Below are 24,569 nucleotides of genomic sequence, written 5' to 3' on the forward strand. Positions count from 1 at the left end.
TGATAATACTCCATTGGAAATCTGTGACTCAGCCAGAAATCTTGGTTTAGTATTAGATACAGACATGCGTTTCTCTCAGCACATAAAAAATCTTATTGGAAAATCTTTCGCATCCCTGAAACTCATTTACCATAATCGTCATATTCTTAGCTTCAAAATGAAGCGAACGTTGTGTGAATCACTTGTCCTGAGTCACTTTAACTATTGTGATTTTCTTTATGGACCATGTCTAACAAAAGTCGATAAGGATAGAATACAAAAAGTGCAAATTATGGTATTAGAAAATATGAACATATTTCACATAAAATCGTAGAATGCAACTGACTCAATATGTACAATAGAAGGCAGCTTCACATGGGTACCTTTACTCACAAACTTTTAAATGATCCTAACCCGCCTGCATTGATCAATAAATTCATTCCTCGATTCAAAATACATTCACAAAATATCAGGCACAAATCTACCTTGACCATGCCTCAGCACAAAACTGCATTTTTCCAAAGGTGTTTTGTCTTCAATGCCATCCAAATGTACAATACTCTGCCTGATGAATTCAAATTATTCAATATAAATAAGTTCGAATATAAATTAAAGCATTTTTTACTTGGTAAGCAGTAAGCATATTTATACGAACAGGCATATTAATTACTTCAACTACTTCATTCACAGCTCATACTGCATTTCAATTTATCATGATTTTATAGCTAGCTATGTATGCACCCATAATTTAATTTACAAGTTATAATTTATATCTTATTTTATTTCATGTTAGTCTGATAATTTACATCTTTCCAGATAATTTGTTAGAATATATATATATATATATATATATATATATATATATATATATATATATATATATATATATATATATATATATATTTATTTTTTTTCTTTTCTTGGACCGTGTCCCTCTGTTGGTTGAGTAGAATAGCTTTGAGCTAGACTTCGCCAACAGTCTATGAATGACCCAATTATGTACTGTTCTAGAATGACAATAAAAGGCGTTTATTATTATTGTTATTATTATATGCAAAAGGAAAGATTTGTTCAGCAAAGATTAGTTTTTGCGTAAAAAACCTTTATATCTGAAAAAACTCTGTGAAGAGTTTCAGTAATACATTTTTTCATCGTTCATTTGGAAAATCCACTTTCTAACAGTCTTAAACCCAAATAATTCTTTTCAAAAATAATGTCTGCAAAAAATATTATGGAATTATTATGCCAATAATTATATTAACTAGTTCTATGAATGATTTTCACATAGTATCGTTTCGATAGAGCAGATCAAAGTCGAAAAGTTTTTCCCAATAATTTATTGATTGCTTTCATTTTTCGTTATTCCAAAAATGAATTCGATGCTTCAGAAATATTAACAAATACGAGGACGGCTATAAATCGACATGAGACCTTTCTTTGTGAGCAGTGTGAAATATTAATTTCAGAATAGATTCATTTCAAAATAGTATTATAATAAAATAAATGCATTTGCATCTACTGATGGTGAAACTGTAAATTCATTACCTTAACATAACAATACAATGAAATATATCAATTCACTTCAATTTCTTTGTTCTTCGGAAAAAATCAATTTGAATAATGGAACATTAGAAATGTTTTTAACCTATGAATTTCACAAAAAACTCAGTTCCATTCTCATTGAAGTATTCCGTAATCATGGATGACCCCAGTATAAGTAAATTACTTGTGTTCGCGTCAATATAAACTTTTCTGGACTGAACACATCTCCATTCAAACCAAGCAAAAGTCCAAAAACAAACAACATTTAATTCAATCGTTGTTGTTCACGCCATATGTAGTGTCAATGAACTTAGAGAAGCTGTTGAAGTTGGCAAAGAAAAACTATTTCCAAAAACTAATTAATGATTCCCATAATGATTCTAAAGCACTCTGGGAATGTGTACATGAAATGTGCAATAAAACCAAATTAGAAACGGTAATACCGAATATTAAATTAACCAATGGTACACTTACAAAAAACACACTGGAAAAATGCAATGCATTCAACGAATATTATACAAATCTTGGTCAAACTTATAATATAAACATAGAAAATTCTATGATTATTTTTGATACAGATGAATGTGAAGTACACGACGTGATAATGCAACTGAAAAATAAAAAATCGCCTGGCTATGATGGCATCCAATCAGAGACATTTAAAAAAATTGTTAACGAAATTAAAACTCCTTTGACTTCTTTAATCAACAAATGTTTTGAGACAGAATGTATTCCACACATATTTAAAATTGGCATAATAAAACCTTTATATAAAAAAGGAAACAAAACTGACATGATCAGCTACAGACCGATAACACTAATATCTAACATAGCGAAAATCATTGAAAGAATGCTGAAAACACGTCTAATCAAATTCACTAATAAATACAAACTGATTGCTAATAGTCAGTATGGTTTCAGAAAAGAAAGGTCAACCGAAGATGCAATTCATGCACTTACATCCTATATATACAATACACTAGATAAAAAAACTCCGGCAATGTGCATCTTCGTTGATCTTTCAAAAGCATTCGATACGGTAAGTCACTCCGAACTTTTGGAAAAATTACTAAATTGTGTGATTCGTGGAAGAACTCACAATATTTTTGAAAGCTATTTAAATAATCGTGAACAAAGAGTGATCATTGATGGTGAAATAAGCCAACCCAAAATAGTGACTTACGGAGTTCCACAGGGTACCGTCTTAGGTCCCATTTTATTTTCTATTCATTTGAATGACTTACTACGTCTTGAAACAAAAGGTTAAGTATGGAGTTTTGCTGATGATACAGATATTTTGCACAAAAATCCTTCATGGAAACAGTTAAAATTATCTGCGGAATCAGATTTCTTAGAAATTGAAAAATGGTTTCGACACAACAAACTGACAATAAATTTCGAAAAAACTAAATACCTACCCTTTACGTCCTACTCTAGCAGTCTTCCAAACATGGGTCCTTTTCATATCGGACAAAACTATGTGATACCAGAAACAGAATCGATAAAATACTTAGGAATTGTTGTTGATAGATATCTACGATGAAACATTCACGTTGAAAACATTGTCAGAAAATTGAGAGGCACACTGGCCAAATTCAAATACTTGAGGAACATCTTAGACACCAAATATCTGAAAATTCCCTACCATGCTTTTGTGGAATCACAAATATCATATGGTATAATAGGGGGAGGGGTGAATGACTGGTTCTTGAACAACCTTGAGACAATACAGAAATGGATAATCAAAATTATGCTACATAAAAATAGAACTTACCCAAGCGATAGACTCTACAAGGAATCTGGCGTACTTGATGCAGGTCAACTATTTTGTTCGAGTATATTTGATAATATAAGAAAAAAAAATTCATTAGAAGTAGTGATTCATTCTCATCATATTAGAAATAGAAATATGCGCATAATTACACCTTGATGTGAAAAAACTATAGGACAAAAAAATGCTTCTTATCTGGGACTGCGCCTTTACCAAATCATACCAGAAACAATAAAGAATATTAACAGCTTAAAAATGTCAAAGAAAAAAATAAAAGGTTGGGTATTTGACAGAGGAAGAACATTTTTTTAAGATTTTGTGAATCAAAATATTCCCAGATAGTATGTAATAACATTATAATCTGCAGGCACAATGTGTGTGTGTACACGTGTGCGTACGCATACATACCCGTTTATATGTATGTGTATATGTATAAATGCCTATAAGTTTAAATATATCTCGAATTTGTTTCTGCACCTATATGTTTATATGAATATTCGTGTGCATATGTATATGAGTGTTTGTAGTGTTGTTATATATGTACTAGAACTGGAATTTGTTACCTGAAGAGATTTAAAATATTGCACCCGATTAAGACTTCTACCATATATTGATTCAAGTAAACCCGATTGTGACACAATTTTATAATATACTTGTGTAAGTGAATATGTATATGTGTGTATTTATATATGTATATGTACATGTGTATGTGTATGTATATATAAATGAACTATTAAATGAATTATCGAAATGTCAGAACATATCCATGCTAATATTTGTTAATGATTGTATATAATAATTGCTGCTCCATGAATTTTTCTGTTTTGTTTTTTATCATTATTAGCTTCAGCATGGCCATAACACATACAAGCAATATTCATATTGCTTCCGTGTTGCCGCTGTTTATTCACATTTGTACTTCATTATGTAAAACTTTTCTTTTTTTCTGCGAATAAACATTATTATTATTATTATTATTATTATTATTCAGTTAGTCTTCTGAAATTTGAATAACTGAATACAAAATAAAAAGTGAATTATTAATCATCAATAATTGATAATTTATTAATTCTGACCCTAAAAGTGGGTGGCTGAAGCGAAAATTGATTACACTGACGACCATTAGGAATTTTGTTTCGTAGTGTATGATGGAGTGTATGAAGGAGGATGCCACACAATAGTGTTGCCTGGGGCGCCCAAACTTCTTGCACCGGCCCTGGTTTTTTTATGTAAAATTTTCTGAATTTTTGCTCGATTTGTCTAACTCAATGAATATAAAACATGATCAGTTCAATAAATGAATAGCATGCATACACTTCGAAGGAAGACGTTCAAAACATTTTGTGGTTACATTTTCATAATATCATTTCTCCCCGTCAGTTATCCTCGAAGGTCTGTGTTATAGGTGGGATTTTAGGTATCCCGAGATAAATGAGGCACTAAAATAGAATTTCATCGCCTCTCGATTGTTTCACATACTTACAAATGTATTCTATCATTGTCAACAAATGGTATATAATTATGTTAGGATTTAGAACTTTTGTTTTTGGTTAATTGTAGGTATTAGGGAGATATTACATGAAGATTAATATTTATTCTGTGTTATAGATTATTTGAAAACAAAGTTTATGTTATTGGTCTATCGTTTTTGTAGAAAAACTGTCACAGTGAAATATTTATTCTGGAAAGATAAATTTCCTGGATTGTAAGTAAGTTGTTCCATACAGTGTTGCCTCTTTCATACTGGGATTGCTTGCTCCTCATATTTGCCAAAAAGTTGCTCAAACAGATTAGTGATTGTTGTCTTAAACAAACCTGAATATCATGTTTTTTTAAGACAGAACTGTATCTTGATTTTTCAAATACGGATCTGGCACTTTTGCCAAAATAATTTGTCTTGTTTATCATCTTGTGTATCAAACTTCATTTACAGGTTATTTTAACTATAGCAAGAAGAAGATTTGGTGGCAATATTCCAATCTCTAAACAGAAGGATGAAAAATCTTTCATAACATCCAATAAATATAAACTCATGGTCATGGGATATAATAATAATAAATGCTTTTATTGAAAGGTTACTCAGTACAAGGGATACTAATCTAACCTAACAAATGGCAGAATTCAACGTCTGCGCATGACGAATCAAGGCAGAAATTGCTCTTCCATCCAACCAGTATGTGAATCTTCCAAAGAAAGAAAGGAAGCAATCATTTCAAAATAAACACTTAACAGAGATATGTAGATCATGTAAAGGAGTAACTTTAAGACACCAACTGGAAGAAAAATCCCTCTCGAAACATCTACATTGAATTGAACGTTTGTTTGAAGGTGGTTGACAATGTTTCGTGATGCATTTCATTAGTTCGAACTTCCATTGGCTAATGTGATATAAATTGATTTGAAATCCCTGAAAAAATTTGTAAAAAATTGAACAAATTAGCTGAAAAATAACAATAATATTAGTCAAAAAACTGAAATTACAATGAAATGAAATACTTACAAGCAACAACCAAATAATTTCAAAAATTGAAATATTAACACGAGATGGAAATTAAGAGAATGTTAACAAGAAATAAAAATTAAAAATACAAAGATTCCAAGCCAAATAACTTCACGACGTTTTGATTGTTAGTATCCACAAACGTCTTCGGGTGATAACTGGACTTCCTTCCCCCCATGCCCCCTCCCGGGTTGAGTGCCCTGAAGTAGAAGCTTCCCCCCCAGCTATTCAGCGAGGAGAACCTACTACCCCACTCCATCCACCCCCGCTCTCCGAGCGGTCCTCAACTTGCTGATGGGCACTTCAGCAAGATTGATATCTGACCTCTTTTGGTCGAAAGTCAGCCTTTAGGTGCTTTTACTTTCTTATCGAATCGTTGTTTTATCTGACTATTCCTAACTGAATTTAAGCACGGGGGCCTCCAAAAACTAACCGGCGGCTTTGTGTTAATGCATCGAGCGTTTCTCAGTGCATCCAAGAAAAATTTTTAGAGTCGCGATCGCGGTCGAAGTGTTCTTCGCTGAACCTACCTGGAAGAGAGTGTATCTGGTTAGTGTTATACTTACCTAAGTCGCCTGACGGCGAATAACGGGGGCGGTCTGTTATTCTGTTTAGTCGGCCTGGGATGTTTGTCCCTTTCTCGGAATCTGAGGTCATCCATATTTAACTCATCGTCTAAATCACAGAACGCTGGATTTGAGTGCGATCTGATTCTATCGAACGTGCTTTCTGCATGTTCTCTCATATACACGTCCACATATTGCGTGTCCAGGTCTAAGTCTCTGTATATAAATTTATTGGGTATATAATAAGGTGCGTTTACAGCGACCCTTACGATCGCATTCATAAACGATTGGATCTTCTTCCTGTATGTCTGCGCACACTGGCCCCAGGCAGTGCATGCATACAGTATTATTGGCATTAGCATCGTTCTGATCATTAGTAACTTGACTTTCAATGGCATGTTACTACTTCTTCGTATGATCGGCGCCAGGCGTCGTCTGGCCTGTCTGGCCATTCCTATTCTCTGCTGTAAGTGGGCCTGGAATGTTAGTTTCCTGTCTAGGATGACCCCAAGGTATGTCGCTTTGTTTGTCCACGGAATCTCTTATCCGTTGAAGGTGACGTTGCCTTCCGGTTGTACGAACCTGCGAGTGAACAGTATTGCCTGACTCTCGTCAGGGTTGATACTGATCTTCCACAGGTTAGCCCACTCCTCCAATCTGTCTACCTGTTGTTGAAGGTATCTCGTAACATGTGCTTGACTCGTAGATCTCGCCAGCAGGGCCGTGTCATCCGCGTAGAGCGCCAATTTGTTAAAGTTGTTCTCTGGCTTGGGCACGTCTGCCGTGTATACGGAGTAGAGGTGTGGCGAAAGGACTGCACCTTGCGGGACCCCTGCCTCCAGTAGTCGAACTGTTGATAATTCGTCTCCTACTTTGCAGTGGCATCGCCTGTCAGCTAGAAAAGACTGAATTGATCTTACCATTGGTTTTGAGTATCCAAAATCGCTCATCTTGGCCAGTAGCCCGTCATACCAAACTCTGTCAAACGCCTTGGAGACGTCTGAAAAGATAGCTCCGGTGTTGTATCCTTTGCCAAGGTTGAAGCCTTCTGTCGCAAAGTCCACTACCCTCAGGACTTGTAGCTCTGTTGAGTGTTCTGATCTAAAACCGAATTGTTCGTCGGGGAGGATCCCTAACTCTCTAGTTTGTTCTTCCAGTCTCTTCAGGATGACACGCTCCGCCACTTTGCTTATGGATAGCAGTAAGATAATTGGCCGGTTGTTCGCTGGAAACAGGTGGTTCTTCTTAGGCTTCGGTATGTGGATTACCGTTGCCTCTTTGAACGGGTACGGGAAGTGTTGCATTCTGAGTATAGTATTTATGATGTTGGTTATGGCTGCTATACCCTTTCGCGGCAGCACTTTCAGGTGCTCGATTTGTTATATTGTCTGAGCCTGGTACTTTCCGAGTGGCAAGACGTCTCAGAATGTCCTTCACTTCCTCAGGCGATGTCGGGGCCAGGGGTTGTGCATTATCTGTCCGTTGTCTAAGCCTCCGTACCGTTCTTTTCACCTGTCTCTCTATTTCGTCTACCTCGTCTATGAACGGGACGTAATTCTCTCTGCACTGCCTATCGAAGTTGTCCGCGAATGCTTCCGCCTTCTCCTGGTCAGTGTAGACAATTCCTTGCTCGCCGTGTATCGGCTTCCTTCCTTCGTGATCTGACTATTTATAGGTCATTCGAGTGTTTTCACCTATCCCCTCTTCCTTCTCTCCGCTTCATCGGTTTTAGCGGGAGCTGACCGTTTGCCGGGAGTTGGTTGTGTTCCGCTTTATTAGAGGTTTCCATATGTTGCGTACCTCTAAGCTTGCTTGGCTAAATGCATTGTTGGACAACAGGTATGCGGCTTCTTTGAATTTTCTCCTAAACCAGTGTTGCTTCTTGTAGATTTATGATTCATTATACATCTTTGAAACTTGTTGGAAGACAATCTTTTTTTGAATATTTCAAAGAAGTAGCCATAACAGGATTACAGATGGCTCTCTATCGAATTCAAGCTCTGAAGATTGAGAATCTATCATTTTGATCTGAATTCTTTGGTGAAAATTTTGTCCATCCTATCATTATTACCATTCCTACTGAAAGGAGAATAATGAATTGAAAACCATTACAGTCTGCGTCGCCAATTTTCAATTATTTTTGAAAATTTAAATTGCAATTTTTCACAAACTTCTGGTTGAAAGACCGATAGATTAGGATACCTTCTGTTAAAAATAATTGAACCTTCCTGAAAATGATGCGCAATTTGCCTATCTTTCCATTTTGTAATTCTAGGGCTAAAACTGTCTTTGAAAATAAAATTGTCATATTTTCAGATTACAAATTATTTTCTTCAGGAGTTGTAAATTTGAATTATTTGAATGGATATGGATGTGTTTTTAAATTTTTCATGTTTAGTTGAATATCTGGAATGAGGGAATAATTTCATGTTTTTTTTTTGGAAGGGTCAATTACAAATATAGACGCGATAGATCATCTGGTATCTTTTCAGAATAGATTGTTGACTATGATTTGCATTCAATTCATTCAATTTTATGATATACTAGTTGTTGCCCGCGGCTTCGCTCGTTTGTCACATCAAGTTTCAGACCATTTTAAACAAATAGTTACGATAATTTTTAATCAACCCAAAACTTCAGATTTGAAATTTGAAAACTGATGAAATTTAGTACAAACTCTGAACCCCTATTTTCCCTCTTGGAAGGTGGAAATTCCTGATTCCCTTACTTGATGCTCAAATACGTTATACAAAGGACATACCTGCATATGATCAGTAGCTTCGGCTATACATTAATATAAGAGCGGGCAACAATACAACACGCATATATACAGACGGCTCAAAAACCAAAGAAGGCTAAGGATGATGAGTTTACTCCAGATCATTAGGCCTAAAGATTAAGCTGGAAAAAATACCAGCGTAGTTCAAACAGAACCGGCTGATATCTAAATCGCCACAAAAGAAATAACCAGGAAAGACATGTCTGGCAAAAACATAACAATCTGTACTGATAGTAGACAAGCCCTATTAGCCAGACAACGTGTTACCTCAGGGCTAGTACTAGAGTGCCATTAAGATTTAGCCAAAGCTTCGGTGGATGATAACATTATGCTGAGGTGAGTTAAAGGGCACGACAGGAGTAAAAATAATCGCATTGCCGACTCTTTAGCCAAGGAAGTGGCTGGACTGAGTATTTTAGCATCCACTGATACCCACATCCTCGCGAAACTAGTCAATCGTCACACCCACGCTCAATCGTCGAAGAGATGGAATGGAATCAAAGGATACAGTCTGCAAATACAGATACAGAAAAACGGGCAAAAGCTAGTAATTTAAATTTTGACTTTAAAAATACAGTAACTGAAAAAATGCCAACTGCACTAAGTAATGAAAAGCTTCGAGTATCGAATTGTTACCTGAGAAGAAATTCGCAAAACTAACACAACCGTCAACGATGTCTGCCCTCACGCCTCTGCCCGCGTTCGGGTCGCGTTCTCGGCGATGGCGCTTCATTGCTTAGACCGCTCCTTTACCCCCGCGCATCGTTCCCCTTCATCCTACAGTAGACACAACGCGTAATGGCTTACTGCGATGCGTCAAGATGATCTTATAGTGATAACTTTTAAACGATTCGTCCAAATTACTTGACAGATATTCTAATTGTAAGAAAATTATCCATTTCAATTGTATTCATGGCTCAGAATTTTGCATATAGTGGCTACCACATGAAAGGTAGAAGTTGAGTTCCATCTGAATCCGTTCAGTCGTTTAGGCGTGAAAGGGTATAGATAGATGTGATTTTGTTCTCTCCTATTAAGTTTCACATCTTTTCCTTCATGTAAAATATTGTTGAAGTATCACTTTTCGTCTGATGTGTTTTCTGAAACGATATCAAAACTGCTTTAATTCTGTTCGTTTGTACACGGAAGAACTTCACATCGACTTTCACACATGTTCCATCTATTTCACCCTCATCTAAGTTACCTATGATTAAGTACTGAATTAATTGAATCCCCCTCGTATAATCCTGGCTCCATTTGTTCTATACGAATTAATATGGCTCCATGTATTATCCATTGTTCCACGCAGAATGAGGTATGAGTTTCTAGTAATAAGTTTACTTGAACTGTGTAATTCTAGAACATTTCACGACGAACATGGAATTGAATCAGATCTGACATGGCGTAGGCAACTCAACAAAAGTGAAGAACGAACAAGCGAACATGCATTCACTGCACTCGAAACGAATGGATACTTATTATTGCGTACAGTAGATTAAGTATTATTGTTTGCACTATTCACTGAAAGTGACCGCTGTAAACAAGTCATGGTGAATGTGTACGTTGAGTTAGTCCTTTTGTGTGTCTGTGAAAAGTTGACGTGTAGTTTCTTCATTTCCTGAAAATATATTTTCTAGGAACCTGCAAAATTACAGTATGAAGAAAAGATTCGTTATTCGATAGTTGAAAAACTCCTATTTATGTTTCCCGCTAAGAAGATGAAGCCCAAACTTTGCAATGAACTTTTGGTTTGAAAAATCCTGACTTCTATTTTGAGAATAGATCAATTATTTTATACATAGTAACCAACCCCTCCGTAGCGAACTTTTCTCGAATGAATGGAAAATTTGACAGATCAATTAAAGAGCTAATTTTGAATGACTTGTCTGTGAGCTTTCAACAAACTGAATAACACTCTGGAATAAGTTGAAAGGTTTTAGTGTTAACACGTCACCTCTACTTCAAACAATTCAAACTGGTGAACCTGACTACCGGAAAATTATAAAACAACCTAATACCCACCAGCGAGTCTCTAGAGTCAAAACTGAAGTTTGTTTTTCTGCATCTTCTATTCCATAAACTACACGCCCAACGGAAAGCAAGCAGGACTGTTCAGAAATGTTCTACAATAACGTGGCATGTTACGGGATGTTCCAAAATGTTTCTGTATGTTCTGGAATGTTCTTCACTACAACATATAACTTCCTTGATCGTTCAACAATTTTCTGAGATTTTCCAGGATGATCACGAACGTTCCAGACTATTCCTACATAATCCAGAATTTTCCGAAATATTTTGGAATGTTCTGAAATGCTGTCGAATTCTCTTAAATGTTCCGGATTCTTCTAAAAAATTCTAGAGTATAAAAACTCTAGCTCTTATATTTTTTAAGGCACGCATTTCGGGTAGAAAGAGAAACTTTTTCATGGATGGGGGATAAAGGAATGCCACAACATATAATTCCCTTATTGTTTCGCAATGATCTGGCGAAATATTCCCTATGTTTCAAATTATTGCTATATTCCAGATTATTGATTATTGCTAGGATATTTTGGATGTTCTGCTCTCGAATACTCTCAAATGTTCTGGATTCTTCTAGAACTATCTAGATTTCAAATCTTCCAGTCCACTTATCTTCAAAGACACAAATAGAAAACTTCTTCATAAGCTCATGTGGCACTATGAGTGGAAAAAAATAAATGCATGTATGTTTACTACCTCACCTAAAAGGAGATGACCGAATGCCAAATTATACTGCATTCAATAAAATAGTAAATAATATTGACACAGCTTTGTTGAGAGTTCATTCACTCTAGATACAATACATTGAAATTCTTGAAAGATATTTCAAAATCTGGAAATAGTCGGCAAAATACTAAAGAAAAGTAAGCAGATAAAACAGCTAACAAATCAAAAATTCAGTGGCAGGTAAATTCCAATTGCAACGATAATGTAGACTTTAAATATTCAGTTGTCTAAACAACAGAGGAATCAAACAATTATTAATTTTCAAGAAATAATCATTTTGAAATGCAATTCATCATTCAATTATATTATGATACTTGTTTCAGAATAGATAATCACACTGAAAGTTTATTAAAATCTGGTGATTTTGCTGCTCTTTCTATTGTACAGCGTCTGTTAATACGAATGTCATGTGCAATACTTAATACGTAATAACATAGCATAATAACAATCAGGCGAAAAATAAAATAAATGAAAAGGCAAAACAAGGCGAAAATATCTCAGAAAAATGGATAACTATCAATACATTTTCATCCTCAATTTTTATGTGTACCAAACCAGATTTTATAGCTCACTGAAAGGAAGGGTTTCTTTCAAAAATTCCATCAGTTAGTATTTTACATTCAAAATTTCATTTTTCAAATATTTCTGAAATACATTCAAAGAGTAGTCATCAGAAACGTTGATCCAAGATTTCATTATTTCAATGTCTAACGACCTCTATAGGAATTTCCTGTTGTGATGCGTTTGGCAAGAAATTAATTTATTCCAACCTTTACGTGCATACTTCATAATAAAAAATTACAAAAATGTATGTTCTAAGCCATTAAAAATCCAATAAAACCATAAAACATTATCACTATATCAAACGTAAGAGATGCTATCAGAAATAAACTTTGCTAATCGACAATTTCACCTAATGAGAGATATATTTTTATAAGTCTCTTCGACGCCTCCATATAATTCGGATTTCTTACGAAACTTCCTCCCCCCCGCAGTAGTTCTGTTCTTCAGACACATAATTTTCGGGTTACACTTTTGATTGAAATTGCTTCTCGAACCCATTTCGATCAATCTTTCGATACGACCGTTAGTTCCCGACGAATTTATCACTTCTATTATAATTATCAACAAACCAATACAAGTTTCGGCGAGTTCAATCAAAAGAACAACGTCTACTTTGATGACATTCTTAATTACTAATGGAAAAAATTTATCACCTCTCAATTAAACCATTTTAAATGATCTCGTGCATTCCTTTGTCCTTTTATAGAAATTTGTTATAGGAAATATTTATATTTCCATATCAGGGGACTCGGTGGTACTGTTGTCAATTTTAGGGACCGGATGACTATGCAATAAAATATTTTTTCATAATATATTCTTCAAATGTACCACACTCAAAATATTTTGTGACTTTAATAGTTGCGTTTATGTCATTTAGGGTTTTGAATTTGATTTTATTTCTCATTCCATTATTCTGGGAATTTGTAACATAAACAAATTAAAAAATATTTCCAGCACTCTTATACTTTTTCAAACACTGAATACTAAAACAATTATTTCGCATATTTAGTATTTAATTTAAAAATAACTCTTCAACTATTGATGTGATAATGGAATTATGAGTATCATGGAAAAATAAAGCTTTTTCGCATTCATTTCTACATCTTTATACAAAAAAATCTGAGAAACTCTCAGAAGAAGAAAGATTTTAAGTTTAAAATGAACTTTTTCCAAAGATGTGTATATCAAGCATATAAGTTACTTCCAGAAACAAACTGGAAGAAAAATCTCGCACAAAACAACATTGAATTACACGAAAAAAAAAATGGAAACAGCTAATTACTTTCTTATAAACATTGAAATACACGAAACAAAAACACTCGGTCGGACAATATTTGCGACATCATTTTTAGTAATTTTTTATGAAAAATATCATCACTCTTTGCGGAAAATGCTCTACCAACTTTTTTTCAGGAAAGTGGAGCTTTATGAAAATATGTTGGATGGGATTGTCGATTCTATACCCAATAGTATTTTATATCTTAAAGTCGAAGGAGCCGACTGAGAAATTAACAGTTTGATATTCCTTCTGAGAATTGATTTTTTTTCAAAGCAGCTACATTTCATCCCAATGAATATTCAAAATGTTCATCCATTAGCTGTAATAAATTTTATAAAATATGCACTGTTTCTGGGGTGATTCCTTTGCAATTCTATCAATAAGATATATAATGGACTGCGATTATGTAAGGAAGACTCTGGATTTCACAAATACCCACAAAAATCCTAATGGCGATACAGACGTGAATTCTATGGGGTCAGGTTTGTTTATTCACCGATTTGGATAATTTGTTTATCACCACTTTCGAATCAGTCTGTCATAATGAGAATACGTAAGCCTAGGTGAAAACTATGGATTTGCCAATCATCCAAACTGGTAGTTAGCCAGACGTGGTCTCTAAGAAGGGCCTACTGGATCACCTGATATGACACCATCGGTTTTTTAAGTGATTACGTTAGATCTTAAGTTTATTTTAGAAGTTATTTGAAACGAAATTAAAACAGAAACATTTTATAATTATTTTATCGACTTTTTTGGGTAAACCTCTCCTTAAACAATTCAAAAAATTTAAAATTGTGATGGAGAACTTTATACACGTGTATGAAGGGCGAACTTCTCAGTTTGTCGCGATAAGTTACTGTTCACTTCATCAGTAACTTGTATTCAATGAGTTTGTCTATCAAAAAAATATAAATCAAAGAAATCATACAGAACTTATTCTAATGTTTCGTAGGCTTGAATCTGCCTCCGTCTTCAGAATTGGACAAAATTTCAGTCCATACGCAGTTTTCTTTTGCTGATTTTTCTTTTTAGTAGCTTCTTCGACAGATGTCAAAGTAGTTATTGGAATGTAACATTGATTTGTATACAGATTTCATTATTGTCAGTGAATGAATAGTAAACAGTCGAACATTCTTTGGGATGGAATAGAGTGGCTTCGGAAAACAAGTCTTATTCAAATTCTGATATGTTAGGTTTTTGCAAATTTGTCAAACAAATACAAAAGTGCTCATTAGGTACACAGAAACGGTTAGTCCGATTTTCAAAAGTCTGAAAGTGTTCCATGAAAGATGGAAAACGAAATATCAAAAAACTATTTCCATCAGAAAATCTAGTTCGCCCTTTTGGTGATGAATGAGACTCTCCAGTCTCATGCATCACAGCAGGTCCACAGAGATATCGACTTGCAGGTTTCCTGCAGGTTTCCTGCAAGTGGATATCTCTTGAATACTTTTATCATCAACCCTGGTGTTCCTCAGGGATCTATATTGTCGCCAACCCCATTTTTATTGTATATCAACAAATTATTTGAAAAAAAACAAGAATCCAATATATTGCTTTGCTGACAGCACAGTTATCTGGTCATTCCATTTGAATTCAAGAATATCGGCTGCGGATGTACATCTTCACTGGCAGCAGGTGGTTGAGGTTCTAGAAGTGATTTCGAATTGAAAGGAAGTAACTAGCTTCAATTCACTGCCACGAAAACCAAGTGCACACCTCAGCAACTTTTGATGCTTTATGAAGCTCAGATCAGACCTTCTTTGGAGTATTGTTCTCGTGTATGGAGCTCCACCCTTAAGCATACTCGAAAGCTGCTGAATTTCATCCAGAAAAGAGCCATACGCCTGATTGGTACGAACATCACTAGCAACTCTGATAGTTTGGAACATCGAAGAAAGGTTGGATATTTGTCCCTCTTTTATAGATACTTTAATGGGAGGTGTTCAAGTGATTTGGCCCTTTTGGTTCCACCAAGAGCGGTAAATATCAGGAATACGCGGCAAACTGTAGCTACTCATCATTTTGAGGTTCAACTCAGTATACCTCAAACTTAACTGTGTAAGAACTCTTTAATTTGGAGGACTGCGTTTATGTGGAATAAACTTTCTGAGAACGTTTTTCAAAATGAATTCAATCTCCAGCGATTCAAATCCAACGCGAATCGCTACTTTCACACAGGCACCGCTCTTGGAGCACCTTGAGGATTTTCCTTAGTGCTTGTGTTTTTTTGTTTGAAGGTGGTTGACAATGTTTCGTGGTGTTTTTTATCAGTTTGGACTTCCATTGTCTACTATATAAAATGATTTGAAATCCCTGAAACAACTAAAAAAGAAGAATTGAAAATGAATAGCTGAAAATAACAATTATATTAACCAAAATAACCTGAAATGAAATAATAGTGAAATAAAATACAAGTAAAACTAGATCAATTGAATAAATAAAAATAAGAAATGAAAAAAGAAAATAAAAATAAAAAGTGGAGAGATTCCAAGTCACGTTAGTTCACGACGTTTCGATTGTTAGTATCTACAATCGTCTTCGGGTGATGATTGGACTGATTCCTCCGAGAGATGACTATTTATAGGTCGTTCGAGTACTATCACTTATCTCCGCTTTCCATTTTTCGCTTCACCGGTTCCGTGGGAGATGACCGTTTTGGCGGGAGTTGGCCATTTTTCGCTTGATGATGGGTTTCCATATGTTGCGTATTTCTACGCTGGCCTGGCTGAATACGTTGTTGGACAACATGTATGCGGCTTCCTTGAATTTTCTCCTAAACCAATGTTCCTCTCTGTGCAAGATCTCAGCTTGGGACCACTCGATTTTGTGTTGATGGGTCCAAACATGGTCTGCTACTCCTGATTTGCTGGTTTCCCCTCGCTGTGTGTGTTTCTTGTGCTCGGCAATGCGAACATTCAATGGCCTCTTAGTTGCACCAATATAGGATTTTCCGCACTCACAGGGTATCTGGTAAATGCAATTCTTGGAATCGCAGTCCGCGTTTGGTGGCCTGGTTTTCGTGAGGCTGCTACGGATAGTGTTACCGGATCTGAAGCAGGTTCTGATGTTGTACTTGAAACCAATTCTTCTTATCCTCTCCGATAATCCTCTGATGTAGGGAAGTGCAAGCACTGGCTGTGACGGCTTCTCTTCCTTGCGAGGCTCTTGCTGTCTTCTAGCCAAAGTCTTTTCTACCATCGCTTTGCAGTAGCCATTCCGTTGAAGATCATTTTGGATGATGTCTAGTTCCTTCTCGAGACCTTCCTTCGTATTACAGAGCCCAAAAGCACAGTCTAATAGAGTCTTGATGATTCCTCTTTTAGTCGATTGATGGTGGTTGGATTCGTGGTTCAGATAGTGTCCCGTATGAGTGGGTTTTCGGTATACAGATGTTTCCCACTTAGTGTCGGTCCTCTTGACCAAAACGTCTAAGAATGGCAATTCGTTGTGGATTTCCTTCCCATTGTGAAATTGATGGAAGGTCTCACGCTGTTAATGTGTTTCAGGAAGGCGTCTAGTTCAGTATTCCCATGGTTCCATATTATGAAGGTGTCGTCAAAAATGGCTAAATGGCCAAAAAAATGGCCAACTCCCGCCAAAAAAGTCACCTCCCACGGAACCAGTGAAGCGGAAAATGGAAAGCGGGGATAAGTGAAAGTACTCGAACGACCTATAAATAGTCATCTCTCGGAGGAATCAGTCCAGTCGTCACCCGAAGACGATTGTAGATACTAACAATCGAAACGTCGTGAACTAACGTGACTTGGAATCTCTCCACTTTTTATTTTAATTTTCTTTTTTCATTTCTTTATTTTTATTTATTCAATTGTTCTATTTTTACTTGTATTTTATTTCACTATTATTTCATTTCAGGTTATTTTGGTTAATAAAATTGTTATTTTCAGCTATTCATTTTCAATTCTTTTTTTTTAGTTGTTTCAGGGATTTCAAATCATTTTATAGACTATGGAAGTCCGAACTAGTGAAATTCATCATGAAACATTGTCAATCACCTTCAAACTTCCATTGTCTAATTAAATATAAATTGATTTGAAAACCCTGAAAAAAATTAAAAAGATTATCTGAAAATGACAATTTTATTAAATTCAGTGTTTTGTTCAATAAACTTTTTGTTTAATAACATTGTTATTTTCGGTTAATCATTTTGATTTTTTCAGGGTTATCAAATCAATTTATATTACATTGGACAATGAAGTCCGAACTGATGAAATACACCGCTTGTGTTTTTGTCCTTAAAAAATTCATATTTTATTCTTATGAAATATTATGTGAATGATGATTTATTCGATATAGTAATTGATTCTATATTTACTTTATTTTTTCTTCTTTGTTAAGGCGCAACTTCATATTTGTTCAATTTTAATGTTGTCGATAAATCTTTATCTGTTGCAGATGTTGTAGCTGATTAAATTCACCAAATCATTCTCAAAACAGGGGTAAGTCATTCAACTATTCTATGCTCACCTTCACCGCAAACAGGCTAATGACAGAACGAATAATTTTTCTACACCCTGGTATTATCCTTTGAAACGTGCCGACTTTTATGTGGGTGTTGAGGCACGAATTAATGAAATCCGACTATTAATATTCACATATTGATGAGGCATTTGAATTAAGAGTTTTCCGTCTTTGTGGTGCTGAGATACACGAAATCCGCTTTCTCATCACAAATATCCAATGCTCAAATATATCCACATATGGGCTGGGTCATCCATCATTGCTAACATCCCCGGCATAGTTTACTCTACGTCGATCCATCAATAGAGAACATTAGCCTACACCGAGTCCAATTAGTTTCGAGTATCGACAGTGACAACCGATCGAATATCAACTATTGCGCAAGTTTTTGTCGATTATGCACTCGAGGAAGCCAGTCAATTAAGAAATGAGGATTCAGAAGTTACATCTAGAAGATACTATCATTTTTCATAGGGAGTATTGACGATCTGAACTTTTTTGAATTGGAGTAGCGCCAACTTTCCAAGTCATGAAGTGTCTCGATTTCAACTCAAACAACTCGTACGTCTCTCTGACACTTTCATAGTTCTTCATAAATATTCGAATATGCTTTGGTTTTCAGCTTTAAATATAAGCAAACACAATTTGAAAGTCCTAATTGGACTTTTATAAAAGCAAACCTGCCACCCCGCTAGACCTTTAAAATAATTTTGTTTCGCAAACCAACTACTGTCATGTACTTGTGAATCACTGTTTGGAACCTTTGGTGTAGTAATGAATATTACTGGAGTTTTTCTCAACACCAAATCGTTATTTCATCACCTCGACACGTGTTTCGATCACCAAATGACCATCTCCAAGAGGAAGATTAAACTAATCATACTTGCAAAGCTATCCTTATTTATACCACACAGGTATACAGGTATACCATACAGGTATTCATGTATACCATACATAAATACAGGTATACCATACATAGATACAGGTATCTACCTGTTCTAGATACCTGCGTTTTGAGTGAGTAATTAATTTTACAATTTGCCTTATCTACTTGTCCTAAATTAATTTTACAATGTATCCATTGTAAAGTTGTTTTCCAACTGGTAACAAATATAGTCAAAAGTATTGATCATGGAAAACGTTCTTCGTTGACATTATGAAAAACCTAGTTATTATGGCGTAAGCAGCACTGTGTTGCAGTTATTACGTTCTTACCGTGTTAGGAATCACACGTTAAAAAGTAAGACCACGTTAGTCCTTAGCTCGCACAAGTTTCTCAATTTCTGAGAGTTGTCGTTTATATGGAGGAGACAGCTGATTAACGGAAAAACAGATTTCAAACAGAACATAGGTAGTAGTACTGCTTTGAAACGAATACACGATTGGTGTTCCTCGAGGTTTTGTACACGGACCATCATGATATATTATTCATATACATGATCTATGTAGTTCTATTGCACCCACAACATGTGTCTTGTTTGGGGATACTATTTAATCCCAACAAATATATTATATAGTTGAGGATTTGGCAAATACCTGGCTGACAAGTTCGTAGGCTTACATTGAAAAAATGTTTTGATAAAATTTGATTTTATTATTCAATATAGTTGCCGTCGAGGCATTTATAGCGGTCCTACAATTTTTTGATACCATTTTTATAGTACGATTTGAGAATAGGAAATAGTGTCTGGGGGCCAGATCTGTAGAATACGATGAATCGTTTTCATTGATTTGTGACACGTCTTGATGAAACAAATGGGGCCGTTTTTCCGCAATTTAGCCTTTCAAACGATCTAATAACGTTATGTGATAGTCGCTGTTAATGGTTTTTGCTTTTTCAAGATAGTCTTTCAATTCACTGAATTTATACGATGAGAAGACTCAATATATCGTTATATCCCCAAATACTTATGTTCACCTTGGAAAAAGTATTGAATTTTCAGGCCTCGTCGTTGAGACTTTGTTCTTGATGTTCAAATAAGTTGATCAAGCCACTTTGAGAGTATTACTCGATAAAAAAATAAACTCAATTTCATCATGTATTTGCTGCATCCTCAAGACAGTGTTTATGGCTACCTTTGATTGATTTCAAACACTATTAATTTATAGAATCCAAATATCAATCATACCGTTAAAAAAAGAGTAAACTTGCAAAACCACCTAAAATCAATGATTCAAAAATATAATTGCCGAAGTACTTTCCCTTGTAATCTCAATTGAATGTCACTCACGTCAAGTGAGTTCAGAAACCTCTACTTCAATTAGTTTATTTGTCATAACTCCGAAAAACTACATGAAAATAAACTGTTGTAAACTTAATAATTGAATTATTCTACGCTATCTAAAATCAATTTCACATATTGCCTTATTCACTAGTCCTACATTTTTTTACAATGTCTCTTTATGTAACAGTTTGGTGAATCTAATGATTGAAATATCATAAGCTATATAATTTCACAATATTGTCCTATCTACTTGTCTATACAGTATACTATTAGGTATTGGTCCACCATCGTTATTCATAATATTATTATGTTTACTCACTTCTACACTCTCAAAGGCATTTAGATGCCAGTTGTTGATAACTTGTCTAACTAATCTTAACGAACTGAAGTTTATGAAGTGGTTTTGTTGCAAAATATGATAGGCGACTGCTGATTTTTCATATTCTGATAGATTTTTTTGTCTGCCCATAATATTTTGCATCGCAGTCCTTACATTCAATTTCGTAAATTCCAGACTTTTCCGAATTCTCGACTTTGTGTTTGGAATTCCCAAAAGGCTCTGTAGTGTATGACTTGTTTCAAAAACCACCTTCATACCTACTTCCTTGAAAATCTTTTCAAAGTACTTCGCGTATTGGTGGTATGGAAGTCAAATATGCTAAAAGTCGAGATTTCGTTCATTCTTAACCTAAACTTCTTCTTCCTTATTATGTCATCTATTAATACCTCTCGAAAAACCGTTAGTGGCTGTCATTTCCTGTATTGTACATTTTTCTTTTGTGAACCTCTCATGGGTAAGAGGAAAAGTCAAAAGACGATGCACTAGAAAATTCAACCCAGCACGTTTGTGTTGTTCACAGTGATATGAACTGTGATATACCTTATACGTGCATACTATTTTCCAAAAAATCAATCATGATTACTCTTTGGAAGTCTCAAGAACTTCTTCAGTATAATTTTGAACGCCAAATTTCTTAAGACTTTTAAAATCCATTACAACGATTGTTGTTTGTTTCTGGGTTATTGAAATATATCCTAGTTTCATCCATTGTAACAACATAACTCGATAAATCCGTTTTTCCAAACTGAGCAAAGAAATTTTGTTCAAGTTCAAATCAATGAAAATTCACTTCTTTCAAAGCCTGTATTTCGCTTTTTCACGGTTGCATACGAAGAACATCAATTCCCAAGGATACTACGAATATTTTTGTAAATATATTTACTTCTAAACCCCTGTGGATACAGACACTTCTTTTCCTTTTTTTTTCAAATTTTAAAGCGTAAATCTGGTTTAACTTTTTGACGTGAAACTTGATACTGACTATTCTTATACGTTTTTTTCATTGCTATGATAAAAAAATATTTTGTTTATTCTCGAAACCCGTCTAAGCTAACCAGTTATCAATACATCCTGGTTTATCTATAAGAGACTTCGTTAGGAGTTTTGCCGATATCAACTATTTTGAACAATTATATATTTGCGAATAAGATGAGTGTGCAGATTTAACCCTGGCAGTTGACTATTGTGCTCGTCATAATCAAGAATGCACTGGTAATAACGACGAATCATTTTATGCACTAGTGCTATGACTAGTGCTAACGCTTACAAAAAAGTAATAGAGGTAGGAAGAGATGATACATCGATTATTTCAGAATAAAAAACGAAGTACACCAACGATAACTTCAACAGTAACATCTCAAATATAAGCAGAAATCTATGCAAGATGTTGAAAGGTATTAAGTAGATGTAAGTTTAGATGTGACTCATATTAGCAAACACTCAAAAACAAAAGCAAATCTGAAAATTTGCTTGTACCCAATGAGTTTTTATAGTAACGGAGTAGGGAAACATATCGTGATATATTTTTCAAATAAAGTTTTGTGGAAATCAAATCGTGAGGTGTAGTTTATGAAATTACTATGGATCTTCATCAAGTAACGGCCGAATTAATCAGAAACAAAAAAGGTCCTTAAATTAATATAGTTACATTCCAATGTGAGATGGGTTTATTCGACTGTACACTTCAACTCTCGTCAGTTTTTGAGGCTATTTTATCCTATAACTAGATCCAATAAATTCAGTTTGTTAAAGAAGTCAATTACTCAAATGGGTAAATTATTTTTCAAGTCAGCTTGTAAAATGGTACTCTGCCATGAGCTGAAACCTGATCAGGTGCGTGGTGGGAATGTGATCTATTAACAGAGCCTGAATTTGTTTGCGAAGAAGAACTCACTTCAAAATGTATAGATAACAGTACATTGCCTTCAATCTAGTCAGGATCTAATCGATCTGCGAATACCTCTGTCGAGTAAGTAAAAAACACAAATGGGTGGCTAAGAAAGAAATATTCCTGTACCGACATAGTACTAAATGCACCCTCCGACCAGAAGACACTTTTTTGATCATCTCAAGTAATCTGTTACCATCCATACCGGAATGTGCAGCTCAGGAATTGTACTTCTGGAATATTCTCTTTGACAGCCATGGTGGTATAGTGAAGGAATTTCAGTTAATTGGTAATCAATCATTGTTCAAAGAACAGGATTTCCACCCGTGTGATCGTAGCATCCTTCCCATATGATATATGTAAGTCAGCTATGCATGACGATTCGTGGAAGTTGAAACCAGATACGATACTTGGATCCATACTACCATAACTATTTTTGATGATCGGGGATCAAACAAGTGACCACTATCCTAACAGTAGATATGGTGAAAACAGTTACTTATTTGGGAATAACAAAAATGACAAAACAACGTGAGTTGAGAAAAAACTTGTTTATCTAACTCTTCCACATCTCACAATGATGAGGAAGGCAAAACAGATTGAAAAATTCAAAGAGCTACAATAGAATCTGGTAAAACGGAAATTTCGAAATATGTGGATGATCGAATATCGAACTTTTTTACCGATCATGATTTCGAAGTACTTCTGATAAACAGTTTTTTCACACCATAACAAAAACACTCAACGCGCATTTCACTTACCAAGATATCATCATCATGAGATAACTAAAACTAGATCTTACAACTAAGTTATATTCTTTACTGATTGTGTGCCTAGGTTATTGTGCAAATTTTTGGAGTTCTTATTCATATGGTAATAATCAATAATTATTTGGTTTCTACTGGTTTCTATTTGTAACTATCTACATTTTTTTATGTATAAACTTTCGAAGGTATGTAAAAGCCTGTTTGCATTCACCTGTCTCTTCAATTTTGAAGATAACTCATATATTCTCTGGTCGTTCTGTCAGGGTGATCAGACATTTATTTGCTGATCACTCTGACTCTGACAGGAGTTTGTACCTTATCCAACAGTACATGTCAAAAGTTCACAAGTCATTCAAGTTAGTGTGACCAATCCTCGCAGTTACAGGTAACCCTATGTATAATATCGCCAAAATAGCTCGAAACCCTATCAATTTGGCAAAGTAGTTTAGGTGTACTCAATTCACAACAATTCATCACAAAAATGAAAGGTTGCGAGATGGAAGAATTTTTGGCAAAATATTTAGTATTGAGGTGATTCGGAAATTATCACTGGATGAAAAAACTGTGATGTCACTGAACCGTCTGTGGGGTTGACAAAATCATTGATGCCGAGCCAGACTACAAAATTGGACAACAAAAACACACACAATAAATAAAGAAGTCATCTGAGGAAAGAACTGAAGAGCTGCTTCATACCGGAGACTGTAGCTGCAGACAATGCCTAAATGCGACAGATTCGAAAATGGCATGCAGTTTATAATAGATAAACAATATAAATCATTTTCTGTAGACTAATTTTCCATATTTCAATTTCACGCAACACTACACAAAATTCAATCCTATGATAATGATATTTAACTTCATAAATCTTCTTGATGATTCAGGAATTTATAAAAGACCTATCCGAATCGTGTTTCATGTTTCATCAGCGGTTATTTCCTACATCAAACCAAACCGCAAACATGCTGTTCCTGCGGCCAAACTTCCTGAAATAAACTAGTAGCCCCAAAGCTCCAGAAAGCGTGTTATTATCGCCCCTTGCAAAAACCAGAGCTGACCATGCCACACAGTAAACAATTCATTTCAAAACAAAAAAGAGAATTATCGAGATGGACGGAGGAGATAAAGATAAGAGT

General features: G+C 35.0%; 1 long non-coding RNA gene across 4 annotated transcripts in view; it reads left to right on the forward strand.

Annotated features, from left to right (window-relative positions):
- LOC141483070 (uncharacterized) overlaps positions 1 to 24,569 on the forward strand; it is a 309,939-nt gene that overhangs the window by 33,305 nt on the left and 252,065 nt on the right. For all 4 annotated transcript variants that reach the window (XR_012465886.1, XR_012465885.1, XR_012465887.1 and 1 more), the window contains exon 2: positions 18,148 to 18,191. This is a non-coding gene — a long non-coding RNA (uncharacterized lncRNA). The remainder of the gene's footprint in view (positions 1 to 18,147; positions 18,192 to 24,569) is intronic.

This window comes from Leptinotarsa decemlineata, unplaced genomic scaffold (genome assembly GCF_025532065.1).
Source record: "Leptinotarsa decemlineata unplaced genomic scaffold, Ldec_3_MD MMD2_tig00002974_RagTag_RagTag, whole genome shotgun sequence".
NCBI lineage: Eukaryota > Metazoa > Arthropoda > Insecta > Coleoptera > Chrysomelidae > Leptinotarsa > Leptinotarsa decemlineata.